The sequence below is a fragment of the Psammomys obesus genome, unplaced genomic scaffold (assembly GCF_907164565.1).
Source record: "Psammomys obesus unplaced genomic scaffold, mPsaObe1.curated_primary_1811, whole genome shotgun sequence".
Classification (NCBI taxonomy): Eukaryota; Metazoa; Chordata; class Mammalia; order Rodentia; family Muridae; genus Psammomys; species Psammomys obesus.
This window is the reverse complement of record NW_026587216.1, coordinates 9815407-9839660: the sequence shown is the minus strand read 5'-3', so window position 1 is coordinate 9839660 and position 24254 is coordinate 9815407. Positions and strand designations below refer to the sequence as shown.

General features: G+C 36.9%; 1 non-coding gene across 1 annotated transcript; it reads left to right on the top strand.

Annotated features, from left to right (window-relative positions):
• The first annotated feature begins 23311 nt into the window (after positions 1 to 23311).
• Positions 23312 to 23458, top strand: LOC129673792 (small nucleolar RNA SNORA48). Its single transcript, XR_008719721.1, has one exon. It is a non-coding gene; the product is annotated as a small nucleolar RNA SNORA48 (small nucleolar RNA).
• The last annotated feature ends 796 nt before the right edge of the window (positions 23459 to 24254 follow it).

The window sequence follows — 24254 nt, the reverse complement described above, 5'->3', positions numbered from 1 at the left end:
AGCCAGAGAGCCATTACAACAGCCCTCAGATACTGTGCCAAGGATCAACCAGTTATTCCTAGCTAGACTGTCAAAACTGTGGGAATCCCTGGTTTTTCAAGAGGGCTGCACCCACAGCGTCTGGACCAGAGCAGTGCCTACAGCCGCCATCCCAGACAGAGACACACAGCTTCTGGTCCAGAGTGAGGCACCCAGCCTCCAGACCAGAACAGTGCCCCAAGGCGACAACTCAACCTAGGTGCACATTCTCCAGGTCCAGAGCAGAGCAATCAGCCTCTGGCCCAGAGACTTGCTGAGTGCACCTCCCACTTTCCTGGACAGAACTGTGCGCCCCAGGATAACAGACTGAGGTTCCCTGTTGGGAGAAAACCCCACAGCTAGGGAATCAGCAGGTTCTTCAAGAGGACTGTACATGGAAATTTAGTGAGCAGCAGCACACTAAATTTATAACAAGAAACCCAGCAGTGGGGCAGCTGTCTTGAGAAATTCTATGGGTAAGAGGAGATCCCCCCCCTGCCTAACATAGACCACAGCTACTACTCAGGGCTATAAACCTGAGGTGAGCAGTGGCAACTCCTGAGAAACACTGGCCATACAGTGACCATAACCAAAAAGCAGAGAGGGACTCCTTCAGGAAAAACCATCTTCTGGCCAAGGGGATACTCCCTACCTCAAGACTCCAGGAAGCACAGAAACTAACAGCCAACACCTAAATAAGCCCAAAGGGGAGAGGTCAGCATAAAGGCTCAACCAACAAAAGACAGAGCAATATGGCATCTCCAGAACCCAGCCATCCAGAGGCGAACAGCCCTGAACAATGCAGCATAATAGAAAATCAAGAAGATGACATTACATCTATGTTGATGAAGAGAATAATAGAGGAGACAAATAAAATACTTAAAGAATTAGAGGAAGATAAAAGCAAACAGATCATGGCTATCCGTAAAGAAATGGAGGAAGATAAAGACAAGCAGATTAGGGCCATCCATGAAGAAATACGGGAAGATGCAGCCAAACAGCTTGTGGCGTTCAGAGAAGAAATAATTAAATCACTGAAAGAAATAAAAGAGACAGAGTTGAAGGAACTAAAAGAAAAAGAGGAAAATACAAGCAGACAGGTGAAGGAAGTAAACAAAACAACTCAAGACCTGAAGATAGAACTGGAAAAATTAAAGAAAACACAAATGGAGGAAATAATGGAGAGGAAGAATTTAGGGAAGAAAACAGGAATTTCAGAGGTAAGCATAACCAACAGAATACAAGAAATGGAAGAAAGAATCTCAGGTGTAGAAGATACAATGGAAGAAATCGACGTATCTGTCAAAGAAAATATTAAATCCAAAAAATTCCTGACACAGACCGTCCAAGAAATCCAAGACAATATGAAAAGACAAAATCTAAGAATAATAGGAATAGAGGAAAAAGAAGACTCCCTTCTCCAAGGCCCAGAAAATATTTTCAACAAAATCATTGAAGAAAATTTCCCCAAGTTAAACGAGAAGCCAATAAGGATACATGAGGCCTACAGAACACCCAACAAATTTGACCAGAAAAGAAAATCCTCCTGCCATATAATAATCAAAACAGTAAGTATACAGAACAAAGAAGAAATACTAAAAGCTGCAAGGGAAAAAGGCAAAGTAACATATAACAGCAAACCCATTAGAATCATACCTGACTTTTCAACAGAAACTATGAAAGCCAGAAGGGCCTGGACAGATATCATGCAGACCCTAAGAGAACACAGATGTCAACCCAGGCTACTATACCCTGCAAAACTCTCAGTCCTCATAGACGGAGAAAACAAGATATTCAATGACAAAAACAAATTTCAACAATACCTACACACAAATCCAGCATTACAGAAGACACTGGAAGGGAAAATACAACCCAAGAAAATTAGCTTCTGTCAAGAAAACACAGGAAATTATTAACCTTACTGCAGCAAAACAAAAAGCAACCAAGCATACAAACTTATGAACACAGCCAACATCAAAATCAAAGGTTCTAACAGCCACTAGTCATTAATCTCTCTCAACATCAATGGACTCAACTCTCCAATAAAAAGACACAGATTAACAGAATGGATACGTAAACAAAACCCAGCAATCTGTTGCATACAAGAAACACACCTAAGACATAAAGATAGACATTACCTGAGGGTAAAAGGTTGGAAGACGACTTTCCAAGCAAATGGACCCAAGAAACAAGCAGGAGTAGCCATTCTAATATCTGATAAAATAGACTTTCAACCAAAATTAATAAAAAGAGATGAGGAAGGACACTTCATACTCATCAAGGGAAAATTCCACCAGGAAGACATCACAATCCTGAACATCTATGCCCCAAATAAAGAGCACCTACATTTGTAGAAGAAACATTGATAAAATTTAAACCACATATAGATCCCCACACATTAATAGTGGGAGACTTCAACACCCCACTCTCAACAAAGGACAGGTCAACAAAACAGAAATTAAACAAAGAAACAATATCTCTGACAGAGGTCATGAATCAAATGGACCTCACAGACATTTACAGAACTTTACACCCAAACAGAAAATAATTTACCTTCTTCTCAGCACCTCATGGAACCTTCTCCAAAATAGACCATATAGTTGGTCACAAAGCAAGCCTCAACAGATACAAGAAGACTGAAATAATCCCTTGTATCCTGTCTGATCACCATGGAATAAAGCTGGACTTCAACAACAACAGAAATAGCAAAAAGCCTACACACACATGGAAACTGAACAACTTGTTACTAAATGACAGCTGGGTCAGGGAAGAAATAAAGAAAGAAATTAAAGCCTTTCTAGAACTCAATGAAAATGAAGACACAACATACCCAAACTTGTGGGACACAATGAAAGCAGTGCTAAGAGGAAAGTTCATAGCACTAAGTGCCTTCAAGAAGAAATTCGAGACAGCTCATTCAAGCAACTTAATGGCCCACTTAAAAACCCTAGAAAAAGAAGAAGCAGACACACCAAAAAGGAGTAGATGGCTGGAAATAATCGAACTCAGGGCTGAAATCAATCAATTAGAAACAAATAAAACAATTCAAAGAATCAATGAAACCAAGAGCTGGTTCTTTGAGAAAATCAACAAGATCGACAAACCCTTAGCCAAGCTAACTAAAAGGCAGAGAGACACCACCCAAATCAACAAAATCAGAAATGAAAAGGGGGACATAACTACAGACACTGAGGAAATCCAAACAATCATTAGGACTTACTTCAAAAGTCTATACTCAACAAAATTTGAAAACCTAAATGAAATGCACAATTTTCTTGATTGATTTGACTTACCAAAGCTGAATCAGGACCAGGTAAATCAATTAAATAGTCCTATATCCCCCAAAGAAATAGAAGCGGTCATCAAAATTCTCCCATCCAAAAAAAGCCCAGGACCAGATGGCTTCAGCGCAGAATTCTACCAGACCTTCAAAGAAGAGCTAACTCCAATTCTCTTTAAACTATTCCACAAAATAGAAACAGAAGGAACATTACCAAACTCATTCTATGAAAGCCACAATCACCTTGGTACCTAAACCTCACAAAGACTCAACAAATAAAGAGAATTTCAGGCCAATCTCGTTATGAACATTGATACAAAAATACTTAACAAAATACTTGCAAACCGAATCCAAGAACACATCAAAGATATTATCCACTATGACCAAGTAGGCTTTATCCCAGGTATGCAGGGGTGGTTCAATATATGGAAATCCATCAATGTGATCCACCATATTAACAAACTGAAAGAAAAAAACCACATGATAATCTCCCTAGATGCTGAAAAAGCATTTGACAAAATCCAACATCCATTCATGTTTAAAGTACTCGAGAGATCAGGAATACAAGGCACATATCTAAACATAGTAAAGGCAATTTACAGGAAGCCCTTAGCCAACATCAAACTAAATGGAGAGAAACTTAAAGCAATCCCACTGAAATCAGGGACAAGACAACGCTGCCCACTCTCTCCCTACCTCTTCAACATAGTGCTGGAAGTCCTTGCTAGAGCAATAAGACAGTTGAAGGAGATCAAGGGGATACAGATGGGAAAGGAAGAAGTCAAATTATCACTATTTGCAGATGATAGGATAGTATACATGAGTGACCCCAAAAACTCTACCAGGGAACTCCTACAGCTGATAAACACCTTCAGCAAAGTCGCCGGATACAAAATTAACTCAAAAAAATCAGTAGCACTCCTGTATACAAAAGACAAAAGGGCTGAGAAAGAAAGTAGAGAAACAACACCATTTACAATAGCCACAAATGACATAAAGTACCTTGGTGTAACCCTAACCAAGCAAGTCAAAGACTTGTATGAAAAAAATTTCAAGTCTCTGAAGAAAGAATTAGAGGAAGATATGAGAAGATGGAAAGATCTCCCATGCTCATGGCTTGGCAGGATTAACATAGTAAAAATGGCCATCTTACCAAAAGCAATCTACAGATTTAATGCAATTCCCATCAAATTGCCAACACAATTCTTTACATACCTGCAAAGAAAAATTCTCAACTTCGTATGGAATAACAAAAAGCCGAGAATTGCTAAAACAATCCTCTACAATAAAAGATCTTCTGGAGGTATCTCCATCCCTGATCTCAAGCTGTACTTTAGAGCAACAGTTATAAAAACTGCATGGTACTGGCATAGAAACAGAATGGTGGATCAATGGAATCGAACAGAAGACCCAGAAATAAACCCACACACTTACAGACACCTGATTTTTGACAAAGAGGCCAAAACCATACAATGGAAAAAAGATAGCATCTTCAACAAATGGTGCTGGTCCAACAGGATGTCTACATGTAGAAAAATGAAGATAGATCCATACTTATCACCCTGCACAAAACTGAAGTCTAAGTGGATCAAAGACCTCAACATAAAACCAGACACATTAAATCGGCTAGAAAAAAAAAGTGGGGAATACCCTGGAACTCATTGGTACAGGAGAAAACTTCCTGAACAGAACACCAACAGCACAGGCTCTAAGAGCAACAATCAATAAATGGGACCTCATGAAATTGAAAAGCTTCTGTAAAGCAAAGGACACCGTCATCAAAACAAAGCAACTGCCTACAGATTGGGAAAGAATCAGCACCAACCCTTTATCTGACAGAGGACTCATATCCAATATATATAAAGAACTAAACAAGCTGAAAAGCAATAAACCAAGTAATCCACTAAAAAAATGGGGAACAGAGCTAAAGAGAGAATTCTCTGTAGAGGAATATCGAATGGCAGAGAAGCACTTAAAGAAATGCTCAACCTCATTAGCCATTAGGGAAATGCAAATCAAAACAACCCTGAGATTTCACCTTACACCCATCAGAATGGCCAAGATGAAAATCTCAAGGGACAACACATGCTGGAGAGGTTGTGGAGAAAGGGGAACCCTTCTCCACTGCTGGTGGGAATGTAAACTGGTACAACCACTCTGGAAACCAATCTGGCGATTTCTCAGACAACTAGGAATAGCGCTTCCTCAAGATCCAGCCATACCACTCCTAGGCATATACCCAAAAGAGGCACAAGTACACAAAAAGGACATTTGCTCAACCATGTTTGTAGCAGCTTTATTTGTAATAGCCAGAAGCTGGAAACAACCCAGATGCCCCTCAACTGAAGAATGGATGCAGAAACTGTGGTACATCTATACAATGGAGTATTACTCAGCAATGAAAAATAAGGAAATCATGAACTTTGCAGGTAAATGGTGGGACCTGGAAAGGATCATCCTGAGTGAGTTGTCCCAGAAGCAAAAAGACACTCACGGTATATACTCACTCATATAAACATACAATATAGAATAAACCCACTAAAATCTGTACATCTAAACAAACTAAGCAAAAGAGAGGACCCTAAATAAAATGTTCAATCTCCATCCTGAAAGGCAAAGAGGATGGACATCAGAAGAAAAAGAAAATAGGAAACAACCTCGGAACCTGCTACAGAGGGAGGGCCTCTGAAAGCCAGAAGAAAACAGGAAACAACCTTGAAACTGGCCAAAGAGGGCCTCTGAAAGCTTCTGCAGTATAGACTGTCAAAGCAGATGCTGAGCCTGATGGCCAACTGATGGGCAGAATGAATGGAATTCTATGTAAGAAGTGGGAAATAGTAAGAGCTGGAGGGGACGGGAACTCCACAAAGAGAGCAACAGAACAAGATAATTTGAACACAGGGAACTTCCCAGAGACTCATACTCCAACCAAGGACTATTCGTGGAGATGACCTGGAACCCCTGCACAGGTGTAGCCCATGGCAGGTCAGTGTCCAAGTGGGTTACATAGTAATGGGAAGAGGGACTGCCTCTGACATAATCTGATTGGCCTGCTCGTTGATCACTTCCCCCTGAGGGGGTAGCAGCCTTACCAGGCCACAGTAGAGGACAATGCAGCCACATTTGATGAGAACTGATAGACTAAGATCAGAAAGAAGAGGAGAACCTCCCCTATCAGTGGACTTGGGGAGTGGTATGCATGAAGAAGGGGGAGGGAGGGTGGGATCGGGAGGGGAGGAGAGAGGGGCTTATGGGGGGATACAAAATGAATAAAGTGTAATTAATAAAAAAATTTTAAAAAAAGAAAATCATCAATGAATCAAATCTGCCACATAGCTGACACAGATGTTCAAATTAGCAAACAATTACAATAAAAGAACTATTACAACTCTATTCCATATGTTCTAAAGTTAAGTAGGATATGGAAATATTCAAAAGTAGGTAAATAAACCTCTAAGAGATGAGAATCAGTGTCAGAGATGAGGATTTAAATGCAGATTTGATTTTGCAGAAGAAATTGCTGAAGTTGAATAGACAAAAATGAGAAATTACTCAAATAAAACAATAAAATATTATTTAGAAGGGAAATGACCCTCAGCCAATGTGAAACTGTGTCCAGAAGACTGATGTATTTGGGACCGGAATATCCAAAGTAGAGGGTGGAAAAAATAAAGACGTAATTAAGGGAAAACACAGATGGTGGGAGGGGATGAGAGAGAGTTTAAAATCAGGATATAAAATGAGTAAGTTGTAAAAAATAAAAGTAAAAAAGTCAGATTAAAAAATAAAAATAAAACACCAGTAACAGAAAAATAAGGGGATTGGGGTGCAGCTTAGACTTTTTCAAGCCTGACGAGTACTATACTCCGATCTATCCCAAAAAGCTTCATGCACCTGAGAGAAAAATATAAAGGAAATTGTGTTAAAGCTTATCATAATTAGATTGCTTAAAGGCTGACAAACAGAAAATGTGAAGAGCAGCCAGAGCCATATAAATGTTATATGTAGAAAAAACAGAGATAAGGATAATATTAAATTTCCTGTGAATTCAATCATTTTACTGGAACAAAATTCTCAAAGTAATAAAAGTCTCAGAATCAGGCTGCCATACTAGATATTATAAATACACACACATTATATAGATGTGTAGATACCAAGTTTTATTTTCCCCAAAGAAACAGCATACTTTCCAATTCCTCACTTCTTTCCTAGAAATAGCTGACAAATTTCATCTCCTATAGATTCTGAATAGTTTATTTAAATGCAATTGCACACTGCATGCTCACCCATACTGATTTACCCTCTTACTCTGATGATTTCAGGTTCAGCCATGCAGTAGAATATATCAACATTTGATTCTTTATATAGCTGAGCAATATGCTACTGTACAAATAGAAGCTTTGTGTGTTTATCAGCTGACTTTTTCATTTTAAAACTATTATGAGTAGTGTTATTATGATAATACATGTATATCATATTTCATGTTTTCAATAACCTTATATATAAATGTAAGAGTAAAACTAATGTGTTCAAGGATAAATAGATTAATTTATCAAACATTTTCTGTAGAAGCTGCAGCACTTTGCAACTTCCTTAGTAATGTATGGGGATTTTAAATTATAAAAATCTTTGACAAGACTCTGTAATGTTTATCATTATGTCCATACTCATAGACTTAATGTTATATTCTGGACTTTTATATTTTCTACCAAATAATGTCATTTCCTATTTTTAATGACCATTGCGTTCATATTTAGTCTGAAGAGAATGGCCTTTTCCTGTTTTAAAGTGCAATTCTTTGCCTTTTTATTGTGGAAATGAATAAGAACTCTTTATAGATCCAGAGTACTAATCTTTTATCAGATATATGATTTATGAATATATTCTATTCTGTAAGAACTCATGTCATTGCATACTTTGAACTGTAAATTGTTTTCTTTTTATAAAGTTTTATTGCTAATTTCCATTGTTGTTTATGTTTCAATGTATGACTTTTCAGAGAAAGCAACTTTTGAAGATACATTTAAAGGAATATAAATTCAAATTTAAATCCTAAAAAATTAATGAATAATGTATATTCCTTCAAAAGATCTTAAATTATATCCTTCCAACAGGAAGAAAACGGGGTTTAGTAGGAATATGGATCTACATAAAGCTGTAAATTCTAAAACTTCATATGAATGTCTCAAAACACAATTTTTATAATTTAATTTCTGTAGCATTGCTAAATAAATAATAATCAAGTTCTTGTGCTATTTATAACATGAAAAAAAGATAGCAACAGATTACCTACAAAACCCTAGAAATTTGTGTCTACATGAAATTACATAAAGCATCAGTGAAGTTAAAAGCATATATAATAAGTATGAAGCAATCAATCTCAGGGCAATAGTTTATAATCAAAAGTAAAACAGTAGAACAGTGAGAATGTACAGTTTTGAAGGTTGCAGGAAAAGAGGGAAGGAGAGGTAAAGAATAGAGAAAATAGAGAAAGAAAAGGGGTTAATCTAGGCATCAGAATAACCCTACTCTATGGAAACATTCTATTCAGCACAATTATAGTCTTTATAATGATAAATAGCTTAGATAAATGAATATATTATTCTGTTCTCAAAAAAGATCTCAAAATAGACAGACTCTGTAACTGCAATGTTATAAGCTGCATAGTGTTAATGCAATCCTAAAGGAATTTCAAGTGCTTATTTCATGTCTCTTAATGTAGACTTCTAAACAAGGGATATGGCAGAAATAAAGTAGACAACATGAAAATAAGGTTACTCAAGCTAACTTACTGATAGAAATGAAAACTGAGAAAAGAGGAAACATTGTGTCCAACAAATAAATAATCTCACACAGGAGAGATTAAAGGGAGTTTTAGCACCATACCTGTCCAGTAAAAGAAGATAATCTCCAATAAAAAAAAGAAAGAAAAGAAAAGAAAATGCTTCAATAAAGATAAGAATTGAAGTCATATGTATGAAAGTGATTTTATTATAAACTGTTATCTTACTCATAAGTTTTAAGTCACTTAGAAATATTCAGGTAAATGCCAGGTTTGAAATTGTAAACATGTTTGAATTGATTGTCTCTAAGTGTAAGAAGGTCAACAGGTTGAGAAAGGACTACTATTTTTAGCAACAGTATTTAGAGAGTTTTTGATATTTTTAAAAAACAAGCTGGACAAATAAAATTCTAGCACTTGATTGTGGAAGAGGGGGATTGGGAATTCAAGGTTTTCTCGGTCTACATAGAGACATCAAGACCAGCTTGGGCTACCTAAGACATACATGCATACATACATACATACATACATACATACATACATACATACATACATACAAACACACAAACATTCTTTCACCTAAATTAACCAGAATATCTTATTATAATTTTTATACCGACTTTGTTTTTTTAAATTCTTTATTAATTACACTTTATTCACTTTGTATCCCCCCTGTGGCTCCCTCCCCCCTCCAGTCCCAATCCCTTCCTTCCTCCACCTTCTGCATGCATGCCCCTCCCCAAGTCCACTGAAAGGGGAGGTCTTCTTTTCCTTTCTTCTGATCCTAGTCAATTAGGTCTCATCAGGAGTGGCCGCATTGTCTTCTTCTGTGGCCTTGCAATGCTGCTTCCCCCTCAGGGGAGGTAATTAAAGAACAGGCCAATCAGTTCATGTCAGAGACAGTCCCTGTTCCTATTACAATGGAACCCACTTGGATACTGAACTGCCATGGGCTACATCTGTGCAGGGGTCTTAGGTTACCTCCATGCATGGTACTTGGTAGGAGTATCAGTCTCAGGAAAGACCCCTGTGCTCAGATTTTTTGGTTCTGTTGCTCTCCTTGTGGAGTTCCTGTCCTCTCCAGATCTTACTGTTTCCCACTTCTTTCATGAGATTCCCTGCTTTGAATTGTGGGATTTACATTCCATCAATGAAATATATGTATACAGGAATATATTCAGACACATTGTGAAATTCCTTTAAATTTGTACACCATCAAACAAACTGTTCCTAATCAATGGCTTCCGAAATCTGCAAAGTAAGCATTAAGAGAATTTCTATTAATTTTGTACCATTCCAGACAAAATATCCATACCAATTTAATAAATCACTCTTGGAAGTAGGTCTTCTATCTGGCAACATTCTAGACAGTTTTGTCATCTTTAGAATTTATAGAACAATAATTTTTCTTTTACTAATAAACTTATTCAAGGATTTTTATATCTTGGAGAAGACATCATGGTATATAGTATACATATTGAAAGAAATTTCTAGAAGACTTATTGTTATCCTGAGTACGACATGTTTTTCTTTTGGGAATCTTCTACTTACTAGTTATAAGTGAAAGTAGAGAACTTAAAAGTGCATTGGTGTGTGAAAATTAGTTACAAACACTCTGTAACTTTTAGGATTTCCATTAATTTTGTTATTGTTTTAAATAGGGGTTCAGGTCAATTCTTGTTTTATTTCTATCAGCAAGTCATCAGAAATTACAATTACCTTTATTCTAGTGTTTGATTAATTTTACCAATACCCTATTTAATGTTCAATGAAATTTAAATTGTACCATCTAAAAAATATTTTAATTCAGGACAATTATTCTGTGACACTGATAACTACATTGTTTTCTCTATAGAACTGCAGCACTTGTTCAAGATAAAGGGTTTTAGCACAGCAAGAAAGAAAATCTATCCTACACAATGTAAAAGTACTAAACTCTACAAACTTTCTTACAAAGTGTTTGTTAGTGTGAACGAAGAGATGCAATGGTTAGCTATTTAGAATCATAATATATATCATGTTTATATGTATATTTTATACTTTATATCAAATTTACTACAATATGATTTAATTCACAGGATCATTTTTATACTTAAACATCTGAATTGCTAACACCTTGACTGACACATGGAATACTTTTAGGACAAAGCTTCAGCCAATGTTTATTTAAAGTCAGTTGTAATTCTGCTTACCAGAGCAACATGTATTTGTTACTGTAGATTATGTCTGTTGGTTCAGAATTATATACATATATGTATATATATCATATATACAATAAATATTTATACCCACATAAATATATATGTAGACATATATATATATATATCCATAAAGCATGTGCTGTGTCTTTTCTGAACCCTTCATACAACATAGTTTCTTTTTAAAATTTTATTTATTTATTTTTTAAAATTTATTTATTTTGTATTGCAGCTGTAGACTCTTAGTCATCTCCTCCTAGTCCCACCCATTCTCCCTCTTCCCCTTTTATGCCCTTTCCCTAGTTCCATAATTCAGTGGGCTTCCTGTCCTTCTATCTAGCCCTAACCTATCAGGTTTCATCAGGGCTGGCCACATCATCATCCTCTGTGGCCTGACAAAGCTGTATCCCCAGGGGGAGATTAAAAAAGAGCCAGTCATCGAGTTCATGTCAGAGACAGCCCTTACTGTCTCAGAGACAGTGCTCCTTACTGGGGTAACCATTTGGAAACTGAGCAGCCTATGGGCTTCCTCTGAGCAGGGGTCTAGGTCCTCCCTATGCAATGTCTTTGGTTGGACTATCGTCTCTGCAGGACCCCCTGGGCCCAGGCTCTTTGGATCTGTTGGTCTCCTTGTGGAGCTCCTGTGCCCTCCAGGTCTTTCTAGCTTCTTCTTCTCCCATAAGGCATACAGTACTCTGCCCAAATTTCGGCTACAAATCTCAGTATCTCCTTCAATACCCTGTTGGGTAGAGACTTCCAGAGGTCATCTGTGGAAGGCTCTGGTCCTATTACTTTTCTTCTCCTACTTCTGATGTCTATCTGGTTTATCCTTCTGAATGGAGGTTTCAGCCTCTTCCCTAGGGTCCTCCTTGTTGTTTAGCTTCTTTGGGACTACAGATTTCAATATGTTTATCCCATACTATATGACTAATATCCACTTATAAGTGAGCATATACCATGTGTATCTTTCTGCCTCTGGGATACCTCACTTAGGATGATCTTTTCTAGTCCCCACTATTTCCCTGCAAATTTCATGATTTCCTTGTTTTCAACTGCTGAGTAGTAGTTCATTGTGTTAAATGTAGCACAATATCTGTATCCATTTCTCCGTTTTGGGACATCTAGTTTGTTTCCAGTTTTGGCTATTACAAATAAAGCTTCTATGAACATAGTTGAGAAAATGTCCATATTGAAAGATGGGGCATCTTTTTGGTATATGCCTAGGAGTGGTATAGCTGGATCTTGAGGTAACACTATTCCTCATTGAGAAAGCCCCAGACTGATTTTCAAATTGGTTGTAAAACATTAAATTCCCACCAGTAATGGAGGGTGGTTCCTCTTTCCTCACAACATGTCTAGCATGTGTCATCCCTTGAGTTTTTGATCTTAGCCTTCTGATGGCTGTGAGGTGGAATCTCAGGGTCTTTTTGATTTGCATTTCCCAAATGACTACGGATGATTAGCATTTCTTTAAGTGTTTCTCTGTCATTTAATATTCTTTTGTTGAATAATATTGCCATATTTTAGAATGAATTTCATTTGGTTTTCAAGGTAGTATGTCATTATTATCAATGATAGTTATTATTAGTCTTTAACTTTGTTTGTTTTTTGGTACCACTCAAAACATTGTGGTCCATAATGACTGCTGATCATTTATGATATTGAGCATTATGTCATTCTATATTGGCTATTTATAGATTGCTGGTAGATGTTCATGTGGAATGCATATGATTTACTCTTGTTCATTCAAATGCTGCTTTCTCTGCCCCACTATCTGGTCTCAATCTGGACATTGCATTGTGATGTTTATTCTAATCACCACCATTCTCAAGCTTGTATAAACCTGCCACCATTTGTTCTCTGTATTTTCAATAAAACAACCTGCCAATGCTGTGTAATGGAAAAAAAAAAAAAAAAGAAAGGGTGGAACATCCTGGTCGAACGTATAAAACCTACACTACCATAATAAACAGATACTTAAATATTACTTTAAGATATCCTCCAACCCCTCCATTTTCCATATATAGTCTGTAGGAATATGGAACTACGAATAGTGTGAAGACTTTGAGGTGACTTGTAGTAAATTATTTCTAACATCAAATACTAAATTATCCAGGTTTCACAAATATTGACCAATTTTTAATAGAGCATGGGAATAAAAATGACGTACAGTAACAGTAAAATTTTGCTTCCTCTCTAAATAGTATCTTTGATGAAAGTTTTCTAATTGATCAACATCGTACAATAAAGGTATTAGGGCTGAAATTTGTTATCATTGTAGGACAAAGATCCCAAGAACCACTGGATAAAAATAGATTCTGAATTAGAGTGTTAGTATTAAGCCAGCCAGAGAATGTCTGGAGAGAAGTAATTCTCACAGAGCAACCCAAGTGGCTTTCTGCAGTAAGCTTCTAAAGGCAAAAATTATATCTTTCCCTGTAGTTAATGGGGAAAGAAGAGTAAGGGAGAAGTGTTTGTTTGTTTGAAGATTCATATTTAAATATTTTAATTTTAGTACATTTATTTATTCACTTTAGGTCCTGATTGCAGCAGTTTAACTGAAGCAAAAAGCAGTAAGCAGTTGTCTGGGTCATCTTAATCTTAGGTTCCTGGGATACGTTTGGGTAATTGTCTGAGGTGCTTTCTCATAGGACAGAGTGCAAGTGGAGGCAGGGTAGCTCTGAATCAGACTTTCATTGGCCACATCAGGGACAAGATGGGGGAACTTTGGACCCATCCCATTCCCCACAAGTCTTAGGAAAATCTGAGTCAAATCATAGACATATCCTTCTTTAAAGGTGGCCTAAGGATGATTAATTTGAATGAATTAACCTTTTGTTTAACATATTCACCACAGAGTTTAAAATGCAGACTGTTAATCCAATCAGAATGATAATTAGAGGCCCAGCCTATGCTGATAGCAGAGTATTTGGCCAAGGATACCAAGAAAACAGCAGACTGGTATAAATTGTCATGTCTCTGTCCTTATTTTCTATTTTTTTCATTTTTGTTGTTGGATTTTTCCCTAACCATGCCAGAATTTTTCTCTAATTACTATTGATCAGTTAGGTTAGAAACAACATGTTTCTCCCAGAGCCATATATTGTACCCCCTGTTCCATAAGGAGTAAGTCTGATCCTCTACAATTCTGTAAAAGCATGTGGTAAGGGAATTAAACTGTTACCCTATCTCAGTATGGAATCTTCTAATACTTCTACTCCTGAACAACCTGTCTGCTAAGAAATCTAGGCCCAGTGATCTTTTCTGAGAATGATACTCCAACCAAGGACCATACATGGAGATAATCTAGAACCCCTGCAGGAATGTAGCCCATGGCAGCTCAGTATATAAGTGGGTACCCTAGTAAGGGGAACAGGGACTGTCTATGACATGAACTCAGTGGCTGACTCTTTAATCACCTCCCCCTGAGGGGGGGAACAGCCTTACTAGGCCACAGAAGACAATGCACTCAGTCCTGATGAGACATAGGATCAGATGTAAGGGGAGGAAGACCTCCCGTATCAGTGGATTTGGAGAGGGGCATGGTAGGAGATGAGGGAGGAAGGGTGGCATTGGAAGGGAACGAGGGAGGGGGGCTATAGCTAGGATACAAAGTGAATAAAGTGTAATTAGTATAAAATTTTTTAAAAGATTTCTGTTTCCCATCATAAAGGCCTATGGCTAATAAGCCAGCATGGGAAGAATGAAAATAGACATAGATCTTTTGGTTTATTTTTCTTTGTAATCAAGTGTTTATACTGTAATATATTTTTTCCTCTTCTTCATTATATGCTTGGGGCAGGATGTGTTCTAAGACACATAAACTAGTTTTTTCCATTTGGAAATAATCAGAAGAAGTACATTTAGTCAAATTATTAATACATATCCACCAGGTAGTTTCAGGGGCCTTCTATTATTGCCATTGTCCAGATTAGTTTACCTGCAAAGCAAAATAGCAGACATTAGAAAAAGAATATGTATCTAGTTTAAATATCTTGGATATTGGACAATGGCCAGTCCTTTGAAAGTCTTGTAATATTATTTTGGTCTACCCCCACTCCCAATGAGTTTTGTCAGTCATTGAACTGATTTCCTATCCCTTTGTACAAAGTACAGCAAGGAATTTAAACACAACAGTCAAGTAAACTGTTCATTATAGCCTCCCTCTGGATCTGTCCATTTGAAAGCAGAGTTTACTCACCTTTTCCAGGAGAAGGAGAAGACTGAAGAAAGTATTTTTCAAATTCAAGACTATATGTATTTACCTTTTTATCCGGAGGAATCAAACTCTGAATGTGTGGATTTCAGACCTTAGGAGGATGAATGGTCTCCTCCTCCTCCTCTTTCTCCTCATTCTTTTCTTTCTCCTTCTGCTTCTGCTTTCTCTCCCTTAGTCCTGGACAGGCCTATTGTCATGGTTTCTTGATAGGCAGGAGAAGTGTGTTTCACAGTAACTGGCTGAATGACCAGAATGCTGCCCTCTCTGAATTGGGTGATGTGAGTAACAATCCCTTTCTTTGCTTCTAGAGCCATGGGGTATTGCTTGACTCTGACAGATGTAGTGGAACATATTATCTGAACAACTACAGGTGCTTGGTGCTTAACCTACCCTGAGGAGTTGATCTCTGCTCATACTCCAGGGAATCTCTGCTATAGTTCTTAGAGATAGTATGATTGTTTTCCCAAGATAGAATTGGGGTGTTCTATCAGGAGGTAGTTTTCTGAAAGTGGGCATGCCAATAAAATTCAGTTAAGTGTCTACATGCCCAACTGTGCACTTTATTAGCAAAGGAGATGGTGACTTTCTGTTTATATAAAAGATCCTGCCTTAGAAGAGGATGAAGACCATCAGGCATGAACAAAAGCAGATGGGTTTTTAATGCCTATTCCAAGATCAATGGAGTGAGCAAAGCAGTAGACCAGGGCTAATAAGACAGTTTTTTTTTTTCCTGTAACCCCCTAAACTGCAATATTTTGGTCAGTCAGCTTTTAATTAAAGAGCTAAATATGTCACCCCTGTGTCAACTAAACAGTCAATTGCTCTGCTCCCTACTTTGAGTATCACCCTAGATTCATGGGGCTCAAAGCATAGGAGCTGTGCACCTTCATTTTTCCCAATGAAGTATCTGTGGGGTCATTCTCTGTCTGATTGTACATTCATTTTTCGGATGTTCTTTTCCTTACAAGAGACAATTTGTCCTTTTAATATGGCTGAAGAAAAGCCCAGCAACCTTCTTCCTGATTTTCACTCCAGAATAGTCAGTTCACCAGGCGAGGTCTCTCATAGGGTGGCCATTATGGCTCTGGTCAACTTCTTTTTTCTCTCTTGTTTATCCCTGATTAGTAAACACTTTCTGATCTACCTCCAGTAACTGAGGTCTACTCATACCTTCAATACTTTCTAATCTCTGTAATTTTTTTCATAATTTCTGGAGCTGAATGGGTCACAAGAGCAATATTAAACACCAGCACTTTGTATTGATTCTCTGATGCCTCTGAGTACATGGATGCATAAGTTCATAGGTCTTTAGTAGGCTTTTTAGAAATACAGCTTATGCTGTAAGCTTCCCCATATCACCCTATTCACCTTTGACAAATTTGTGGGTTTCTAAATTTTTGCTTGGACCACAACAACCTAAATCTGATGGCAGGTGCACAGAGTCTCCTTATCTTTATCAGTGTTAGGATCCCAAATGGGTCCATTGTAGGAGAATAAATTCTCTATATTAAAAGCATTATCATCCAGAAATCTCCCATCTGAGTCTAAGACTTAACTTCCAATTTTATGTGGCCCAGTTCTTCCAAAGTAAACAGAATGGCCAATACTGTTGGCAATAGTCCCATGACAGATGGTTTGTATAGAAAACAGTCTTGAGAGATGAGTGGCTGGGGTTTTCATAGAAAGTTGGTTCTGGAATTTCCAATTTTACAAGTCACTGGCTGAAGAAGGAACATACACTATATGGATCTAGGGGTTTTCACTGAACCTGGGTACTTCTCCCTTGTGTCCTTCAGTTCAAAATGCTTGTCAGGGGAAGAGAATAGCAGAAACTACCAGATCTTTGAGTTGAGTTGAGGGAATTCAGGGAATCAGGGATGTCAATTGATACTTCAGCTGAATTCTGTTATTGTCATGGGGCAAAGACCTCAAAGACTACTGAAAAAAATAGATTCTAAAGTTGAGAGGCTTCATTAAGATGGCCAACAACTCCCTAGAGAGAAATGATTCTTATAGTACAGCCCTAACTGCTTTACCCAGGAGCTTGTTAAAGTAAAAAAAAAAAAACAAAAAAAAAAAAAACAAAAAACATAACAGAAGCAAAAATTAGTAATTGACTGTGACATCTTGACCTCAAGTCCTTGGGACAGCTTTGGGTCATTGTCTAAGAAACTTTCTCAGAAGAGAGGGTGTAAGTGGAGGCATGGTAGGTCTGAGTAAGACTTTAGGTGGCTACATCAGAGACAGAAGTAAGGAAACTTGGCCTCCTTACTATGTAGCTTTCTTTCACGAGTTATGGGAGACACTCAATGGTTACCACAAAATGTGAGGTAAGATGGTTGTTTCTGGACAAAATGAAATAAAGAAACCTGAAAAGTAAAAGAAAATTGACTGTAGTAGGAAAAAAAATCAAGGAGAGTTTCCACATATGCACTCCAGGCTGCTGTCTTAGTCATGTGATTGGAATGAATCCATCAGTTTCTTTAAACTCACCAGCCAATTTAATCTAACACCTGTTTTGACTACTTTCTTTCAGGTTCAGATTTAACTGTGAGCATCCAAATTTAGTTTCTAATGTTATGCAAAAAGGATTGAAGTTTGTTCAGCCTTATAATGCACACAGTCTGTTTTTTTTCCTCATTGGCACCCCTTAGTTCACTCAGTTAAGTTAGCCTCTGCAAATATATAAACTTTTTTGTGCATTAAGATGACTTGACAGTGATGAAATATTTACCCGATTGTTTTCAAAGTGTAACTGTTGCATGTTGCCTAAACTTTAAGGACACTAAAAAAGCATTATAAATTGTAATGATCACCATCAAGGAAGCACTTAAATGGTGAGGTTCTCACTTAATAGCACAACAGAAAGGTTTAGAATGAAAACAAGCAAACACGCCCAGGAGGAGTTGAGGGTAGGAAATAATCAAACTCAGGACTGAAATCAATAAATTAGAAAGAAAAAGAACAACACAAATAATCAACAAAACCAAGAGCTGGGTCTTTGAGAAAATCCACAAAATAGACAAACCCTTCGCCAACACCCCAGCACCAGTTAATAGAGAAAGAAGGTTAGTGGGGAGAAGTGGTATAGTTCTCTTTAGCTACTTGCTGCTGGTTAGAGTGATTGGGTTCCTGAATGATTCTACTTCCCTTCCAAGCTGCTGAGTTTAGGTAGGGTAGAAAGAAAGTTAATAAGAATGGGGTTGTATACCTTTATAGATGTAGTTCCTTGGGGGCAATTTCCTTCTTCTTCCTGTCAAGATTTCAGCTGTACAAACAGCAAAAAGTAACAGCAACAGCAACAGCAAACAGGAACCAACAACAAGCAACATCACCAACAGCCCTCTGCTGCAGTGAGAGGAGAGCCAGCACAAGAGCTGCAAACCCAAGGGCAACAGAAACAGCCATAGCAACCTTGAAGTATTCTCTGAAGCATTTCTCTCTAATAAAATCTCTCCTCCCCTATCAGTGGACTTGGAAAGGGGCAGAGAGGAGATAAGTGAGGAAGGGTGGGGTTGGGAGGGAATGAGGGAGTGGGATACAGCTGAGATACAGAGTGAATAAAATGTAACTAATAATAAAAATAAAAATAAAAATAAAAATAAAAAAGAGAATCTTAAAGTGATGTGAAGTGAGATCATACACCTCTCCTGAGATCATGCACCTCTCAGGAGGATGCTATCAGCTATGGACAAAGCATTTCTGCATCCCACACTTGGTACTATAACAAAAACATATTCATACAGCACAACCAAAATTTCTACTACAACCTATAAGTTGATATCTGCTGTGATAAATGAATATAGCACTAAAAATACTCATAATAACATTGCACTACATTCATATATCAGTTTAATGAGCTCTTATTCAGAGCTCATTAAAGAAACTTCCTCTTGCAGTAAATGGGAACTAGCACAAAGATCCACAAAGGGGCACTGTGCAGAGACTGAGATATTTTGGAGCACTGAATCCTAAGTGGGATGTCTTCATGAAATCTTTCCTCTCCAGGGTCAGGGAGCTACAAGAAGGAGGTGGCAGAAAGATTGTAAGAACCAGAGTGGATGGATGACAGCAAAACAAACAATGTCACAGCGACACTGTGAGCAACAGCCAGACAATATGTCTCTACTAGAGGACAGATATTAACACCTAGAATTATAATCATCTCAAACTTGAATACCAAAATGCCATCACAAAAACACAGTGACTATCATCCAGAACAATGTTTCCATCAGAGCCCAGCCGTCCTACTACAGCAGGCCTTCAAACTTGCAATAAAGCTGAAGGACAAGACAAGGAATTCAAAATAGCTTTATGAATATGCTCAAGATCTTAAAGAAGATAAATTCATTAATAAAATCTATGAAAACACAGTGAAGTGAAATGAAAACCTACCAAGACATGAAAGTGGAAACAGAATCAATAAAGAAAACCCAATCTGGGGAAAAGTAAAAAAAAAAAAAAAAAAAAAAATGGGAAATTGAAAAAAAAAACAAAAAAGAAAACCCAATCTGGGAAAAAAAAAAAAAAAAAAAAAAAAAAAAATTGGGAACTTGAAAAGAAACCTCAGAGTCAAGCCTCACTAATAGAACACAAGAGATAGGAGAGAAACTCTCAGACATTGGAGATAAGTGAGAAGACATGGATACTCTGTTAAGAAAAATGTTAAAACTTTACAAACACAAGCATAGAACATCATAGGAGAAAATTTTCCTAAAGGAATCTATTAAGATACAAGAAACAAACAGGATAAAAAATGTACTGAACCAGAAAAACAAATTTCTAGCAACACATAATAATCAAATGACTAAACATACAGAACAAAGAATACTGGAAACTGCAAGGGGAAAAGGCTAAGTAAAATATAAAGGGAGACATAACAGAATAACATGCAAGTTTTTAATGTAAACTTTAAAATCCCGAATAGCCTGGACAGATATTTTCAAAAGTCCTAAGAGACCATTGGCGTCAGTCCAAACTACTGTACCTTGCAAAACTTCAATCAAAATAGATGGATAAAAGAAAGTCATTCCAAAACAACACCAAATTTAAGCAGTATATATCTACAAATCCAGCTATACAGAAGGCAATAGAAGGAAGACTTCAACGGAAACAGGTTAAGCACAATTTAGAAATCATGGGAAATAAGTAATTTCAGACAAGCAAATCAAAAGGAGGAAAAGACATTATAGAAACAAAAAATACCAGAATCAACCAACAATCATCATTGATAACTTTCAACACTGATGGGTTCAAATACCCAATAAAATTAAACAGACTAATAGATTAGATACAAAAAAACAGGATTCATCCTTCTGCAGCATCAAATAAACAAACCTTAACATCAAGAATAGAGATCACCTTGGTGTGAAAGAACAGAAAGATATTACCAGCAAATGGAACAAAAAACAATACTTGTGTAGCCATTTTAAAAACTGACAAAATAGGCTTCAAATCAAAATGAGCCTGAAGAGGTAGGGAAAGACACCATACAATAATTTTAAAAATCCATTAAGAGGTTATTAAAACTCTAAACATCTATGTACCAAACAGAAGTGCAACAGAGTTAATAAAAAAACATTGCTACAACTAAAATCACATATTGCCCATTACACAATGATAGTGGGTAGGTTCAATACCCCACTCTTGCCAATACAGGCCAAACATTCAGAGAAATGCCAAAACTAAAGACTTCACAAACCAAAGGAACCTAGCAGGCATTTATAGAACCTTTTACCCAAACACAAAAGAATATACATTCTTCTCAGAGCTGTTAGTATTATGTTCTTTTGGAATGTATACACCTTATCCTTGTTCATTCAAATGCCGATTTCTCTCCCCCACTATCTGGCTGCAATCTGGACACTGCATTGTGATACTTATTCTAAGCATCACCTGTCTCAAGTTTGTGTAAACATGCCACTATTTGTTCTCTGTATTGTCAATAAAACAACCAGCCACAAAGGTGAGCAATGGAGAGGAAAGGGTGGGACATCCCAGTTCAGAGTGGGAGGAGAGGAAGGAGCAGGAGGAGAGGAAGGAGCAGGAGGAGAGGAAGGAGTGGGAGGGAGAGGGGAGGAGCCAGAGGAGAGTAAGAGAAGAAGAGCAGAAGCTGGGAGAGCAGAGGCTGGAGGAGAGGTCTTGGAACGAAGTGTTTTAGGATGGAGTAATTATTACCCAGCATTGTGTTCTAAATTAACAAAATAAATCCTAGTCTGTGTGTGGTGATTTGGTTATACAGCTGTTTAGGATTAACCGCAGTTTAACTAAAAGATATTTCAATAGTGGAATAGTGGAATGATACGCAATACTCTTAATTTATTGCTTTTACTTTATTATATTGTGAAACTATAGTATTATAGTTTCGTATATTATGCTTCATGTATTATATTTCATATATTATGATTAGGTTTTAATACTACTGATAACATTCCTTTTTTATGAGTGTTGTGTCATTGACTGTGGTTAGGAACTTGTGTTCATTTGAGTAAGTAAATGGGCAGATTCAATTTTTGTTTCCTTATCTTTGAAAATATTTCAGAATTTTACCTGTGTGTGTATTATTAAACATTTGAAATAAATAAACACATCTGAAACTTCCTTGGTGAAAACATGTTATGTGATTTTATATATCATTTATATTTTTTATTTGTTTATGAGGAAGTTTAACTTTTCATCTTTCTAGGAAAGATCTAAATTTCCAAACCAATTGACATATGTTGTCTGTAACATCATCTTATTTTTTTTAATCTCGTCTCCATCTGTTCCTCTGGTCTCTTTCTACTTAGTTGTTTATTCTTGGCTTATGTGTTTATTTTTATGAATCAAGCTTTATGGAAGCTTTTTAGCAGACAGTAGACTGTGGGCATTATTAATTCTTGAGACTGTGTCTTTATTTTCCATCTTACTAGCTCACTAGCTCAGGCTGAATCTCATCCATGTTTCTTTCCTTCAAATTTCCTTGTTTATTGTGCTGTTCTTTCTTACATTTTTCAGAAGAAAATGTTATGGTCACTAAATTTGAACTTTCCTTCATTTCAAAGATTAGCACCTGAAACTTTCCCTCTAAGTTATGCTTGATTCTACTTTAGATTGTAATAATAATTTAGTATTTTGTATTTCTATGTTGATTTCTTCCTGTTGGTACACAGTTTAACTTTATATATACATAAAGTTAAGATATGCATACACCCACTATTTTTTATTTTATTACATTTTTAAAATTAGAATATAAATATATCATTTCTCCCCTCCACTTTTCTTCCTCCAACACCTTATAGGCTTTCTTGCTCCTTCTTTAATTTATGGCTTCACCTTTTTTAGCTGTTATTATCATACACACACACACACACACAAATATATAAAACTATAATCTGAGTAGTACATTTAGTGGTATTTTATGAACATAATTTTAGGACTAAAGACTTGGCTTTATACAGTCACTTAGGGAGCTCCTTCCTGGCTAAGAGTACCTCTTCTGCCCTTGCTTTACTTAGTTTGCTGTAATTCTTTGTTAAGGTGTGGAACTCTGATCTGATCTTTGTTCTTTAAAAAACACTTTTTGCCTCTTCTTCCTCCATGTTTCCTAAAGGTGCAGGAAATATGTTATCAATGTATCAGTTGGAGATGGGTATCACACCATCACTGTTTTTCTGTATTTTGACTAGTTATCTGTTTTAAAGACAAGTTTCTTTGGTAAGAGTGAGAGCTATGCTTATCTGGAGGTGTAAGGATAAGTACTTAAAATGCGCCTAAAATTATCCTAAGTTAGTGAAGAGGCAGGAGTAGGTTCTTCTCTAAAATCAGTGACCTCCAGCCCCTTGAGACCATGGGTAAAGACACACTCTGTTAGTGGTGTTACTCTTATATCAGTCAAGGGCAGAGCAGATGGCAGTCTTTTGTTTACCCTAACTTGATGCCTGGCTTGATATTCCAAGCTGTTTTATGTCTATGACTCATAAAAATGAAATCAAATCAAATCCAGGAGGCACAATATGAAAAGATAAAGTCAGAGACCTACAGACAGCCATGCCACCCACAGACCTGTCCTGTGACACATGACACAGCTGAGCTTAGACACCTGCTTTTATTAGATGAAACCATCTTCAAAATTTAGTATTAACAAGATCTGTGGTTCTCAATGTATTTTTTACCTTCCCAAATAGTTCTAGAATATGAGGATGTTTGAAATCAAACTAATCTTCTTCTGACTTTCATGCCATTACTGTCAAGAATTTCAGGAGTGTATCGTTTGTATGCATTCTTTTCTATTTGCATGTAATTTTATCTTGCATCTTCATTGTTTTTTATTTATGATTTTCTTCTTCATAAACCACATCATTTAGAAGAAAGTTGGCAGTTGTTGTAAGTAGAATTTTCTTCACATATGTTCAAAATCTGACACTTCAGAACTTGCCCTTATTTGAAAAGATAGTTGTTGTAAGTGTAATTAATACTGGGAAACTCATAATGTTGTTGAATAAACTTTTAGTGCAATATGATAGGTATCTTTAAAGAAGACTTATCAGAGGGCATAATTACAAGGGAAAAATGGTATGAAACTACAGAGTTGAGATAGAAATTACATAGCTGAAGTCTTGCAATAAAAAGTGCTATAGAAAACACTCAGGATCTCAGATGAAAGGGAATTTTTATTCCCCTAGAGGAAAAAGAAAGATCATCTGATGAGAGGATTAGCTAGCAATGGGTTCTATTCGGTGTTTCAGAGAAAGAAGACCAATATCACCCACATGTAGG